This window comes from Strigops habroptila, chromosome 1, assembly GCF_004027225.2.
Source record: "Strigops habroptila isolate Jane chromosome 1, bStrHab1.2.pri, whole genome shotgun sequence".
Lineage (NCBI taxonomy): Eukaryota > Metazoa > Chordata > Aves > Psittaciformes > Psittacidae > Strigops > Strigops habroptila.
Window position 1 is genome coordinate 27,222,385 of NC_044277.2, and position 16,100 is coordinate 27,238,484.

The following is a 16,100-nucleotide window of genomic DNA, read 5'->3' on the forward strand; positions in this document are numbered from 1 at the left end:
TCATATTGTGAGCACTGTGCAGTTCTCCTCTTCCCACCCACATCCTAATATCCCTGAGAGGAGCAGAAAGCTGCAGTGAAGGAGTTACAATAGTACTTATTGTCTCTCTATGGTCTGAAGCTTCCTTCTGACAATATCTTTTGCCTCGCTATGGACTGCAGCTTGAATAGGACCTCCTGAGGTCCTCTGTCTCCAAAGTCCTGGCTCTGCTCCATTCCAACCTGTCCAAATGGCACCTCTTAGATTTGAAAACCAAATCTATTTAATTTTAGTCTTACAGTATTATATGTAAATTATCACATTTGTGATTTAAAATATCTAAGGAGATTGTGTGGCTAATATTGATGAAAGATCTTTCACAAGGCTTAGGGATCTTTGAACACAGGATCTTATTGAGGTTTTGATGAAGGTTGCACCTTCTGATCATGCAAACAGCTCTTAAAATTCATGCTTGTTTCAAAGGAAGGAGCATTACATAGTTGTGTAGCTTTTTTAAAGGACCACCAGATATTATAAAAGCATAACACTATCCACAAACTTTTTGTCTCAGCAGGCACTACACTGTACTCAACTTCTACTTGACTAAAGCACAGCCTGTCAGAAAGGACCTCACTCTTGAGGAAGATGGTGTTGCTTTTCTAGAGGCAATCCTCTCCATTTGGCATAGTCCTTTTAAAACGGCACACAGGAAGCTCTCTAACCAAAGTAGCGGTGGGTGTTCAGAGTAGAAAATGCAAGAAAGCAAATACATAGGAAAAAAACAAAAAAAAAAAAAAAAAACAAAAACAAAAACAAAAAAAAACCCAACAAACACAACACCCCCCCCCAAAAAAACCCAAAAACCCAACCTCCGAAACCACAAATGTATTAGTATTTCATAATTATTGAAGGTGCTTTGTTAAAAGTAACCTTATTTCTAAAAAGCAACTAAATATAAAGCAGATGGATGCCTTAAGTCCTGTTTAGTCAGCTAAAAAGGTACCAAGGCTTTGCTTTTCACAAGGACTTGGCTGAGGTGTTCAAATAAAAGGAAACATCAGTTCAGCTCTACAGGCACTAAACTCTTCTTTTATGACTTTAAATCAGCAGTCTGACTAAAACATGACTCTGGGAGTAAGATATTTTATGCAAGATCCTGTCTGTTAATATTATTTGCTTAACTCATTCTTTTGTGTATCCTTCTGTTCGCAGAACGAGCAATAAGAATTCACTCAGCTTTTGCTTTGGAACCAACGACAAGGAAAGGTGGGAGAGCATGAAAGCTGACTTGCAAACTTGTAGGGGTACAGAAAATTCCAAAAGCTACTATTACTGTGTAGATTAATTGCTTTAATTGATCTTGTTTCCTTTGTAAAATGTAAAAAGGGGATCTACCCTTCCCTTAATAGGAAGCAGCTGCTCATTACAAAGCACATAGAAAAGCACCCTTTAAATACCGTTGCAGCAGCCAAATTAATTTCATTTTAGACCCCACCTAAAATGTAATGTTTTTTTCCTTAAAGCTGGGAGAATTAACACAGCCCAATGTTTGTGATAAAAATACAAGCATACACATACATACACAGAGTCTCTGCAGATAGCTCAGCTTGTTGCAGGAAGCAACATAATCAAGATTCTGGGTACCATCAGCCCATGCTCATGGCAATGAATCACCTTTAAAAGAGGGCAGACTATATTTAGCTTGTACTTAGTCCTGCAGCTTCTGGTCAGCCTTACCACTCATTAGTATACTTCACTTCCTTAGGCTGCTGAAATGTAAGTCATTTATATGGTAATACACAAGCTTAAGAAAGTTAGAAATGCTCACGCAATCCTTATGTCCAATATAAATTTATAAGATCTTAGACTATGATTTATGTGAGTGTGTAAATCTTGCTTTCTTTAGCAATATCTACAGCTTTGTTGATGATAACGGCAGTTTTCATTTACTCAAGTGCTTTAGCGGACTGAAGTCAAGTGTAATCACTGCTTTCCTTAATCCCTATGTGATCTCCAGTAGCGTCACAAGCCAGCTACTCATGAAGTTTCTTAGTATTTCTGTGAAAACTGGTGATAATCTGATAAATCTTATGATGAATTTTGTAATAGAAGTACAATTAAGTAGCAGTAAACTTTCAAAAGACCCAACAGCTTTTACATGGAATCAAATTTTGCTGTTGATCATAGGATAGTACAAATCTAAATTCAGCTTACTTAAAAGCATTTTTGCGGATTTCATGGTGGCACTCAGTGATATGCTTTAGTGGTGGTCTTGGCAGTCCTGGGATAATGGTTGGACTTGATGATCTTAAAAGTCTTTTCCAACCTCGTTGATTCTATGATTCGATGATGTAACTTTCAAGTAAAAATCTAGGGGGATGGGCCCCACTCACTTTTCACTGGAAATTATTGTTCCAGTCGATCTGCATTGAACTTAACAGATCCAGGATTTAACTCTGTTTTGAATTCTTGTTTCTTGAAGCAGAAGGAAAACCCTTTCTTTAGGAAATTTCCATTCATGCTCGTCAGATATTTGATAGATATAGAGAAGATAACAGGTAAGAAACTCTCTACAGCTCAAGCTTTTAGCTTTCAAATGTAGGATGTGTCTGTCATTCACTGACATTTACCCTCATCCATAATACGCACATGTGCAACTACAGCTACAAAAGCAGCTCTACCGAATGCAAAGGAGAAACGGAGTTGCATAAAAGTAGTGTATTATTGGTGTTTCTACCACCACAGCTGAAGTCTTACAAAAATTTTTAATAGCAGGATAATTACTATGTGGAAGGGTTTCAGAGGGTCGAGTTTCAGAAGTGACGTTCAGAAGTATTACCTTACTAAATCCAGGAAAAGCCAACTTTGTAATACTTTCCCAATTCCAAATTTAAAGGAAAAATGAGATGATCTTATGAAAATTATAATCTCATCTTTATATTGAAATTAGTGCTGTCATGTAAAAAGAGTAATATATAAGTTTCTTCAAAACCTAAAAAGCAATACCTTGTACAAAGATCTGTTAGAAGAGACTGACTAATGCTTCATGTTTTCTTTGGAGTCCTTAAATGAGACATCAGATGTGAATTGTTCCTTTCTAAAAGTTTGAATTCTTCCACATAATTGATTCTGAAATGCCCAAATACAGTTTCAAAACCAATTACAAAAGCACATTAGCAATGGTTACACAACAATATAGCTTCATTATGGCCTATAAAGTATTCTTCCAAACACTCATTTGGATGCAAATCCCGTCTTTGTGTGTTTGAGCACATTGATGTGCAGGCAATTGGGGTCATTACACCTAGGGTCACTTACGGATCAGTGAACACTGTGAGTACTGCATAAGCCATCAGTGAGGAGTGATGAGAATGGCTAAGGTTTATGACAATAAATAAGCGATTCATATTAGAGGAAATAAGAATTTATTCAGGAATTAATAAAGTTTCTGTGAAAAAGTATGGATCATATTGCTCCAGAAGGCTGATATTAGGAAATTGAAATTCAACCCAAGACCTTGGAAGAGTTTATACACCTTGTGGTCTTGGAAAAGGTCTTTCTTTTGATTGGAATTTTTTTGAAAACACCTCTATCAGCAGCAGAAATGGAGCTCAAAGGGCAAACAAAGCTTTACGGGGAAACAGTGCACTTCGCACTTTGGAGTCTTTAACGAAAGGCTGGGTGATACCTGAAGCTTGAACACTGTCAGTGGCAGCTACTGACATAGTGGAGGGAGGGGAGAAGGCAGCCGAGGTGAGGAGACATACTAGTACCCTCCAATTTTGGCTAGGTAAAGTAGCCAAGTAGACTCTCTGAAGAGCCGATGAAGATCTAGGAGCTCTTCTAAACGGGACCTACATCAAGAACTTAATTTACATCTCTTGAGTCACCTTCTGGAGGAATCTCTCCATTGCTTACAGTGAATGTTTAAAGACACCCACTGGTTATTTGGCTAAATTCAGTATCCTTTCCACTTCAACAGCATCCACTTGAAGCAGATGCTCCTGCACCTTCTTCCCTACTGTGCAAATGAAGTGCAGCTCTCAAGTTGATGTTCAGATTGCTAATACAATCTTGAGTTTAGTATGCCTTTGCCCTACAATGAATACTGGCAGAGATTTACATGGTGGAAAGTACTGTTTCTAAGTAACTAGTCCTAATTGTACTTATTTATAGAGTGATTCATTAGCGTACATAAGCCTCCTAAGTAAGTGTCTCCCCTCCCACATTTACTGTTCATTTATCAATGAATAAGTAAATAGAAATAATATCTTGGTGTGGAACCATCGCTACTATTATGTGCATTGCTTCACCAGAGTGCATTGTCATACTACTTCTGTGTTAGGTCATGTGAGCAAAAATCATGCACAGGATTGGGAAGAGCTACATGGATTGTACCAACAATTTCCTGATACAACACCATTGCATGAAATGGACAAGATATTAGATAAATTAGGATTATGTGTAACAATAGCAGTGGTACAAACACCAGATATTTGCTCCTGACAGTTTCTACCTGATGATGTTAGACGGTGACCATTCTGAGTACATTGGAAACTCTGAGATGCTTGAAGTGGTATGGTCATTCATTCAAGATCTCCAAATTATTTCTTTAGTAGCACAATATTCCCTGGTTGGCATGTACGTAGATGAAGAGGAGGCAGGGGAGGATCAAGAGAAAAAGTACTTGGCAGTCTAGGTGGGAGGGAGGAAAAGGGTGGAAATGCTGGATGGGTAGGAAGAGCCATAGTTATACTAATGACCAAACATTTGATGTAGCAAACAACAGGGAATAACACGTCTCAGAAAAGGAGCTGTCGTAGCCAGATTTATACTCAGAACTATTGACATTATAACAATTCATAAAAATAGGTGGCATAGGTTGTTTTTGGTTTACTTTGTTTTTTGGACTGGATGTTGAGATTTAAATGCAGCACTGGACAAGAATCGTAGGAAACCAAATCAGATTAGGCATTGTTGGTCCAGAGACAGTGGAGGAAATAACTTGGGACACAGTTATATAAATGGCTCATCAGGTAGCAACTTATAAAAAAACATGAATAAGTTTGGAGGCAAGAACAACAGGATCTTTGTCATACTCCTTGTTGAACTTGCTGAAAACAAATGCCGCATACATTAACTTTTGAGATTCAGAGAAACATCTACATCTTCTTGGAAACTAATGAATCCTGCAGATTTTTTGTGATTTCCTGGTGGATATTGTTAGAATTATATCTGATTTCAGTTTCCACTCAGGAAGTTACTCCTCTACCTAACTGATGCTATCAGCTCTCTGAGGAGGGTTTACTTCCCCTCTGTAATACAGAAGCCTTCATCTCTCTGCTTTGCTGCTAATGCTCACTGGCCACCATATTTCTCAGTGGTGACTGATGAACTGAATTAGCTGTGCCATAGCTTTGGAGACTCCTAGAGACTCTGATTTTTAAGTCCCTAAATTAATATAAAGTTAAGCCAAAAGAATTTACTGCACATTTCACTGCTTGAAATAACCATGCCCTGCATTTGTGAAGTTCATTTAATTCAGGAGAGAATATCCAAAAGAATATATTCTAGAATAGGGATTTTCATCCTACTGCCTGGATATCCTTGAGTTCTGTGGGCTGTTCTTTAGGAGGCCTTTAGAAGGCAAGAAAAATAAATTCTCATATTCTAAAGCAGGTATGCAAATACTTCTGATAGGAACACAGCTGTATGGATCCACATCTCTATCAGAAGTATGTAAGAGTTCACAAATCAAAAGAATCTGTAAAATGTCATAAAAGAAGCTACTAAAATGTGTCTACTACTAGGGTCCAATTAGTAGGCTTTCTGCCCCGTAAATAAATAAACTCAGAGCAAAAATCAGTTTGTTCCCCTAAAACAGTTTGTTGGAGAGGTTGTAAACTATGGTATGTCTCAGAGTAGTCAGTATCATGTCCCATACATGTTTAAAATCACAAAATACCACAAAAACGCTTTGTCATTTCTGAAGAACTTTTTAATAATGCATATTTTGTTTTAATATAATAATTGTATATTTTAATAATGTGTATTTATGTCAGTACTGTTTGTGATTTTTGCCATATTTGTATGATCAGTTACCACCAAGACATTTCTTCTTGCATCATTCTAGAACTGTTTAATATTCACTTCTTTGATACTTGCCATTTAATATTTAATATTCGTTTAATATTCACCAGAAAACTTTAGCAGATTTATATAATAGTGAAAATTTATTCAAAGTAGGCTAGGGAGCACTGAACATTCATACTGTTTTGGTAAATGAGTGGGAGAAGGGAAAAGAGAAACATAGCTGATATTCTGCTGTGACATCAGTGACACCGAAACAGGTGCTAGCTGGATATATCTTCAAAGTAGAACAGTTCCTTTAAGTGTGGTATTGTTGTCTTTTTGCATATTTATTTTACACGTCATCTAAGCAGCAATCAAACTGAGAAGAATTTTCTGAGCTATCATATTTTTAATTGATTTACTATTGAAAAGCTGCTTTCAGGAATGAAGTCTGGATTTAGGGGCTTGAGGTATGTGAATCAAAAGAAACATTTTTCTTTTAGTCTAGCTCATACCTTGACTGAAATTAACATTTCTTCTTCAGATGTCAGCTAAAAAAAAATAGAACTCTTAAGACATGCATATTCTGTAGCAAACAGTAAAACTAGCCGAGAATCCAGTAGTTTAGAAAACAAATGTAGGTAATAAAAGAGGCAGAAAGGTGAAGAGATACAGTGTGGTGTTGTGCGGAGATGGTCCAGCACCTCTCTAACACCCACATGGAATTATTTCCCATAAAGTGAAAAAGTTTCAGCCATGGTTCCCAATAAAGGTGGCAGAGCTTGTTTCGGTGGCTCATTAGCTGCACAGTGCAGCAGTGCTGTTAGAGCTGAGATAGGAAGATGGAACCTGCAAGGCCAAGGAATGGGTCAAACAGTTAGAGAAATAAAGCACGTGGGAAAGGAAACAGGAGTCAAAGGAAGCAGGAACAGGCAGAGGGGCTCTGTTTATTCTTCCAAGTGACTCAAAACACTCAGCACATGCCACTGAGAATATTATTCTATTTTATTTAAGGGAATATTTGTTTAGGTGAAGATTAAACTAAGAAATTTCAGATCTATGGGAACAGAGTCCTGTGATGCATTATTACACATTGTGTAGGACTTTCTCTGAAACAATACTGGAGGTCTGAAAAAAATGACAGGAACAACAGTTACATAAAACATTTTTAATGCAATTTAAAATTCCATGTGGTCATGTGCTTCCAATCCCTCATTCAAAAATAATTGGTCCAGTTGCTGTAAATACTTCAGGTTTTGATTTTAAGATTCTCCAAAGCTGAAATCGTTTAAAGGGACAATTGTGAGCTCCACTGAGCTATTTGCAGAAGTACTCAGAAAGAAGTACCTCAGGCTTTATCACTGCTTTCTGCACGCAATATCTTCTCATGGAGAGAAGAAACCTTTTTCTGTAACTGCAGCAACCACTAACGGCATCTAACGAGGATCAAGGGAAAAATCAGTTCTTTCCCACGTATTTTTTTCAATGCTGGTAGAAAAGGTCATCTTATTTGTGGTTTTTATTAAGGACACATAAATACATATTTTTAGAATAGCTTCTTTCTGCCTTCTTCTGACCCATTTTACTGCTCAGACACAAGAGTTCTATGTTCAGACAGACTTTCACCATTCTTCTGGGCAGAGAGCATAGGAGAAACTCGTGTTTCTGTCTTGTCTTAATGTGAGCACAACTCATTTTAGTTAACATATAAATAAAAAAATTAACATCAAGACGGGACATTTTTTGTATACTTAGTTTGGAGCATGCTGGCAAGTGAACCCTTGTTATCATTTTTCTGCTACAATGTATGTTAATGATGTGAAGGTAGAAAAAGAATGTCCTTTAGGATCATGGCAGATTTTTTAGTGGTGATATGTGGTTTTCTTTTTTTTTTGGTATTAGCAAATATTAAAGGTAGGACTGAACGTGAGTCATAAAGGGGGATAAAAAAGAGCAAGCCAAGTTTTCAAGAGCAATTCTTGATGATAAATGCTCACCTTGTTATCACGGATTACTGACTTTCAGGACCCAAAATAGAGAATCCCCAAATCACTAGCTGCTGTATATCTGGATACAGTTTTCTGCTTCATCTGCATTACCAAAGACAAATTACACAGGACAAGATCCAGACAGAAACCCTAAACCCATGGACCTAGCAGGGTGTTGCAGGGCATCAGCAGAAAGCATGTTATTTACCCTCGCAGCAGTCAGTGAGGCAAGCTGACAGTGCAAGGAGCAGCGTGCAGACCAGAAGATTAATGTTGATGAGTTTAGGCATGTTGAGAGCTGTACAGGATCTTTCTGAACCCTCTTTCATCCCATAGGCATATAATTCTGGCTAAATACCCTTTTATACCTCAAAGGAGGCTCTTCAAAACTCTCCATTGAGCCCAGCCCGTGAATTCCCACAGCTTTCCATTTGATTTGATGCTTCTGAACTGGGAATCAGACCCCTTTTTCACCTGTACACAAGACAAAACATAATTTAGCTAAGTGACCTCAAAGACCTAGCAGTAAAATCTGAAATAACAGTTAGGCTCTGTAATGTTAGCTGTGGTTTCACATACAAAATATTTATATTGCTTTTGCTACATTTTCAATGAAGCATCTACTCAACTTCGGCTACTAATGCCTGAGAGAAACATTCTGCTTGCAGACACCTTGGTATGTATGTCATGTAATATTCTTCTCCTTTTTCTAGATTGCTAAAAGCAATTACCAACAGAAATTTTGCTTTTGAACAGTTCATCTGTGCATGCTGTTTAAATCTGAAGTTGTAATCCTCAGCTTTTGACCAAGTTCCATAAAGATAGTAATCCTGTTTTATCAAAACAGATCACTGAAGTTCAGACTCGAAGTCTGTTGTTGCTATTGCAGAAACCAATTAGATAGGATGAGACTCCAACAGCAAGTGGAGAACAAACAGGAGGAGCTGCTAATCTGTTTGGAATCAAATAGTGTGCCTTGTTATACATTATTATGAAGTTGTGGTGGTTTCTGTTGTATGTGCTATGTGGTTGAATTTCTGGGTCCCAGGCCTAGTTTATCATTGCATTGAACCTTGTCTTGATGTATTCCTGATCCAGTGGAAGGTGTCCCTGCCCATGGCAGGGGGGTTGGAACTAGATGATCTTTAAGGTCCCTTCCAACCCTAACTATTCTATGATTCTATGATTCAGGGAATGCAAACTGCTGCTGTCCAGGCTGGCTTTCAGCCCACATGTAGCCATAACTGCCTGGGACACCAAGCTTTCTGCAAGGATGTTCATCCTGTCTTGAAGGCCTGTCAAGCCCATGCTGTCCAGGACTGCTTTAAGACTTTGCCTTGCTGAGCTGTGCACACCTCACAGTAGTGATATCTGTGTTCATATTTAACTCTATGACTTTCTGACTATGAGCTGCGATTCTTAACACCTCACAAACAAAAGCTGCTGTAGGACTTGGTTTGAAGGGTGTGGCAGAAAAACATGCTGGTTCAGTTCATATTCCCGTAGGAAAGGGATCTCAACCCAGTAAATATTGCCAGTCATCTTGTTTTCTATGTATACCTCATCTCTGCCTGCTCCAGCCAGAGAGCAATTCATGGATCTGTTGGGTGCACTGCTCTAACCTTTTAGTGAATGGCTTAAAGAGCCTTTAGGGTGACATGTTACTGACAATGATGAGATTCTAAGTGCAGAAACAGCAGCTCCTTTGCTGTGCAGTGCACCCTCTCTTGATCCCCTCTCATGGAGATTTTATCTTTCATTCCTTGCTGTTTTCTGTAGTGTAGTCTGAAAAGAAATGACTAATTTATAGTGCTGAGTATTAAACTACTGAAGAACAAATACCAGCAAAAGTGGATAGCACTTTTTACACTTTGAAGGCAGAAAATATGCAAATTAAAATATTATAGTGTTATATAAGTAAACTAGTCGTATCTGTTCATTATTTAAAAGATCATAGAATGATAGAATCATAGAATAGTTAGGGTTGGAAAGGACTTTAAGATCATCTAGTTCCAACCCCCTGCCACGGGCAGGCACGCCTCACATTAGAATCAAGCTATTTAAGAGAATCTTTTAAAATTTTGAATAAGAAACACACATTTCACAGTGTAACTTATTTGCTCCAGCAACAACATTAAACTGTGTGGTTTCGTCACTTCCCAGGATATTTTATTCCAGGGAGTACATACCATTTATTGGCAGGTATATGAAATTTCCCTTCTTCCTACACATGCTTGTCTGCTTGGTGGTTCTCCTTCAGGGGTGTCTTCTATGTCCTTTATCTGCTCTCTCATTTGCAGATGAATTGGTGCTAATCAAATACACCAAAGACAGACATATTTGCTGAAAATACACTTTCTATGCTATGGGAGCAGCTGCTGCTGTTGGTAGGCTGTGATCTGCAACAACCAGTGCGTGACACCACAGCCCAGGGTGACCTTATAAGCTGAGTCTACAGGAAAAGCATTCATGAGGAATGTGATGCTATCCTGAGCCTGGGGCTTTTCACGAAGATCCCAGGAAAATATCAGTGATTGCAAAGTGGTGGGAGAGAAAATCTGCAACTGAACTCACAGTGATGACTTACAAACTCTGAATATCCACTAAAGCTGAGTGCAAAAATATAGTTCTCAGTCATCATTTTTTCTGTGGCAATGTCAAGAATGTTTTTGATGAATAAAAAATGCATAGTGTAAAAGAATTGAGTCCTGCAAAGCGGTAAAAAAGCTTGAAAATTTTCCTTTTATCTGTCGTTTCTAAAGTCCTGAGACAGGCTGTTAAATCTAGAAATATCAATGCTGAATCTCTGTAAAGTATGTGGCATTGCTATGCATGGAGACAGAACATTGATTCAGGCAATATTAATACCATCTTCCAAAAAAAACCAGGTCAAAAGCCTTTTAAAAAGGATTAATTTTTTTTTTCTTATTTCATGTAAGCAAGCAAAGACATGATTTAACACTCTGACACAGATGCCTTATCCAAACCAAAAACTATGCTGTTTCATGTTGAAACACAGCAAGAATGAATGTGTCAGTTCTTAATTATATTTTTACTTGCTTCTGTTTGGGGATTTTTGTTGGTTGGGTTTTTGGGGTTTTTTGGGGGTTTTTTTTTGTTTGTTTTTGGTGTTTTTTTTTTTTTATTTTTTTTTTTTTTGGGTGGGGTTGGGTTTTTTTTTTAATTATTATTTATAGGATACAATCCCTTGTCTAATACAGGAAAGCACAACCCATGTGAAGTCTCCACTATGCCAAGATTCAGATGCTGCCTCTGAGACAAGGTGCATGGCAGAGGGGAACTAGATGATCTTTAAGGTCCCTTCCAGCCAAAACCATTCTGCGATTCCATAATTCTATGATAGGAAATGTAAAGTGGCATATCTGGGAGGCTCATGAAGGCATATACACAGGTGCTACACAAGAAACACCAGAGTGGTTCAGCTGGCAAAATTTAACAGTTCAAGCTTTTTACTATGGGTTCTCTGCAGGAAGGTCTGAATCATAAATCAAGTGAAGTCAACAGGGATTTCATTGTGCTTCAGCAAGAATTAGAGCTGGTATTAGGGTATATTCTTGACCTCCTCTTCTTAGCAGATGCCAAGTTTTGGGGCACTCTGCATGTTTCAGGTCGTTTGTACTGCACGCTCCTGCCTGATGAAATAGCAGTAACCAAAGTGATAACTTACTCTGTCTAAAAGAGAGAGACAGCTGCTTCAGAGGTGTTAGCAGGACAGTTTGTTCCCCTCTTAAAGGGCACCACTGTTCATGTCTGCTCTGCTTTTATATTTAACCGATCATACCACAGGTTATCCATGGAGCTGAAATTAACTTAATTTTGTCCACTACATGATATCACAGTATGTGGAGTGTTATAAGAGATAAGGAATGGGAAGGGTTCTTTGCTACTGACCTATAAATAAAATGTTTGTGTGTTAGGGCAGGATAGGATTTTTGGCCTCAGTATGATAAAATTATACAGACTAGCCCTGGTAGACTGTGTTATCATACACGTGCAGTGGCACAGAAGTAACTTAACCCATCAAAGGGAATAGATGAGCAATAATCCTGCAAAAAATGTAAATTTTATGAAATAAAATGGTAAATATTCTTTATATCTCTACAGCCCACACTAGATGTATCACGTACACACACGTACATACATACATACATTCCATCCCAAGATTCAAAGCAGGTCATTCCTTCTAACAGAATTATTAAACCAAATATTCTAAATACCTTTGTAATTTTACTTTCTCTTGTCATTTTCAAAAACACTTGCTTCTTTTACTTAATTCTCCCACTGATATAAGCAAGATTTGCAAATTTAGAACACTTTTTATATATTTTTCCCTGAGCTTACACCCAAGGAAGAGTGGAGCTTTTATTATTCTACATTGGGTTATTGGGTAGAGCAAAGTGAAGAGGGAAGGACACATCTATACATTATACATTATACATAACATATGCTTTGTTATAACCCTATTCTTAAGCCCCAGTCCTCAACATCAGGGTGTGCAAATGAAAACTGCCTAACATATGAGTAACTATAATAATGCAGCTGAAGGTATTAATGGTCCTCTGTAATTTCACAATGTTCAAGAAGTCACAAAATCAAGCCTACTGAGCAACATGGCTGGAGTTTCTACATAAGGGATCTCCTCAGAGCAGAAGATAAAATAAAGATTATTAGCTTTTCCCCAGGCAAAACCTATTTTAGCTTATAGGGTATTCTTGCTAGTGGTAAAAAGTACGAGAAAAATTGGTTGCTGTTAAATTTGCTTTAATTAAATATAACTCAAATGCTTGCCAAACTAACTGACCTGATCAAAAGAAGGAATAAACCACATAATAGATCACCTCCTGTTCAGTGTTATTGATCCAGCAGAATAGATAATATGTAGTTATTTAATGTAGCACCTCATGTGCTCAGAGCTATGAACTCATTCACACAGAGTAATATATTCAGTTATAGAAAAAGCTTGTAGAATTAACAAATGACTCCTTCTTCCTTTTTCCTATGTTCAATACTTCCAGCACTGCCCTTTGTGCACAGATAAGTGCTACTTGACTTGAAATACAAAGAAATACCATCCCACAGCTGCCTGTACCCAGGCAATTTGCCATTAAGTGAAGCATGCCAAAGCAAAGGTTTCAGCAAAAGGCAGCAGTAGCTTCTTGTAGTGTGAGCAAGAAACATGTAGAAGCCCTGTTGAACATCAGGATGTTCATTGCTACACTAGTGTGAGGGTAGTGCATGCACACCAGTGACTCACAGGGCACAAGTTTTTATGCATTGTAGAGTAAAACCTTTGGCCAGCCAACTTCAGAGAATGTGTAATGGGCTTAAACTGCACAGCAGTTACATAACCATAGGTCTTGAAGGACTTTTTTAAAAGTACAGCTTCCCCTCTGGTTACCAGGGTTTAATTATTAAACCTGAGTTTCATTAACATGACAATTCCCATCACGTCCACTGTGCCTTTAAACCTGCTAACCACATCTCTTAACTACCTGAAGAAAATCTGATACTGCAACTAAAAGCCGACTGCAAACTTAACAGGATAAAATACTGATTCTTTCATGTTGGTAAAATTTATAAAAACTTAGAAAATGCACACTTTTAGAGAGGTGGGTCTGCATTAGATTTTGATGACAGTGATATCAGTAACAAATGCTGCATGCAATTTATGCAACCAAACCTTTATAATTAGCTGCAACCAAAAACCTGTATCTCTCTGCCCTTTTAACAGTGAAGATATTCGTATTGACATTGGAGCACCAACATTACCCACAGAAATGACATTTTCTTAATATTTTTGCTTATAAATACTAGGAAATCTGGTTAAGAGAATATCCTCCTTTCAAATAATAGACAGTCTCTAAAATATTTGCCTGTCTCCAAAAGAAACACAATATCTATCAGCATGAAAGACTCACTTCAACTAAATACAATATGCTCTTTAAAAGCTTTGTAATGCCAAATTCCCTCCCCAGATATTGCAGTCATCATTAATGCTATATAAACCATCATTTCTCTTAGTAGTGAAATGCTAAACTTATCCTACTCGGCATTTTCAATTGTAGATTTGTCAGCATAAGAAGGCTTTTGTTTTTAATGTGGTGGAGTATTTTGTAGTCTGCGTGATGTTATGTACAGTATTATTTCTAATAACAGTAATGTTTTCATCTGTCAGGGCACTTGACTTTATCAATGCCACTGCCAAACAGAAAATGCCTTCTTCCACTGCTACTTCATAAAATGCTGTTTCTGGTACCTAAGGTAGTTTTAAGCTGTGAAACATTAGAAAAGCTTTGGAAATTGTGGTTTTTCTTACTTAAAGCTTAACATTAAAAGTTCTGTCATGCGCTGACTGTCATGGACTGTTACAGTCCTTAACATAATGTTATGCCTCATGTTATGCACTAGAAATTAAACATGACATTTCCTGTTCAGCTGCAAATTTCACTGTTCCCAGTGTATGTGTTCTGAATAACATTTCTATTTTTCTGTGAATCTGGATTATTTCATGTCTGTAAGAGTATCAAACTGTGCCACTGTGTCAAGTAAGCAAAGGGGATAATGATCCTAAATACTTAACAATTAACATTAATTTAAAAAATTACCATATGTTTATTTATTTTCATTCATTATTAAAAGAAAAATAATTATCCTATAAATTTTATTTTAAAAATAATTTTATTTTTAAATATAATTTTATTTTACTCATCTGATAAGAAAGAAAAGTCAGACACATCAGGTACAAGTGAGAGGGGTATACACAAACATGCCAGCTTCTATTTGCTCTTGTCGACAGAGCTGAATTCCACAATCAATCAGAGGCACCCCATCAGCAATGCGTACGTGGGTTTGCCAACAGCCTGTGGCTCTGAGGGCAGAGGCCAGGGCAGCACACTTGGTGAGCTCATAGATTTGAGCTCTTTGTCACTGTGAGCTCCAGATGCCCTTAGGAAATGACTGGCCCTTGCCTGAATTCACCGTTTAGTCACCAAGTGTAGGTTGAAGCAGGGGAGAGGAGATCCTTCCAGCAGGGTCATGACCCTGCAAGCAAAACCAGCTTCATCCAGCCTTTCATACAGGTCTTCTATTCCTTGTGTTTTGATTACCCTCTTGCCTTCATTAACCTGTTTGGTTGGTACAGAACATAGGTTTTCTGAGGCAAACAATTCCCTGTCTGTATGAAGGGCCTACCATGACACAGCATCACTCATTACGTGGGTTGCTGGGCACAGCAGCAGTAATAAGAGCAGCTGCCTGTTACTGGACATGTAGTATTAAATGATACAGAAGACATCCTGCACTGTGTACACTAATAAAGATGCAGCAGCAACAAGGTCTTTAATTCTGTTGAAGGAAGGTGCATGTGCTCTACTGATATTCTTGTCCGATATTCTGGACTGTAGTAATTCATTGGCATTCATTTCTGCTTGTAGAGAATAGCTGAATGAAAGACACGTTTCTTCTTTTAATCTTTTTGCTGCTAACGTGCAGAAATTGGGGTTCTCACACACACGTTTTGTGTGGCAGAAGAGATAAGAACCAGCTGATAAAATTCAAAACGTCAGTGCAACGACGTTCAACCTGTCCTCCATTTGAGTAAGCGACTTACCAAGAACAGGGAGGAGTAGAGAACACAGCTGCCTTTCCAGATAATGTTCTTAACCTTATAGGACCTTAAAAAATATACTACAAGCATGCCAAGGATTATTTATTTCTCATGTTTACTTCATTTTTTATTGTGACAGAAAGAGAACAGTATCAGTGGCTGACATGCCCTTCTAATTAGGACTATTACAAAACTGAGGAGGTTACAAAGCCAGTCATAATGTTGTCTCCATATCTTGCTGACTACAGAGATGGATCCATTTCCTGTGAGAATAATCTCCTGAAATAGGGCAGGAAAAAACAAACCCCAGAGAGGTGCTGCAGTCCTATCACTTCTCTCTTTCTGCTTTGGGTTGACTTACACTCTCCAGAGGGCATAGAGATTGCAGCTGTGTTCCTGAGAATAGTTGTGCTAGAAAGCAGGAGAGCCCTTGC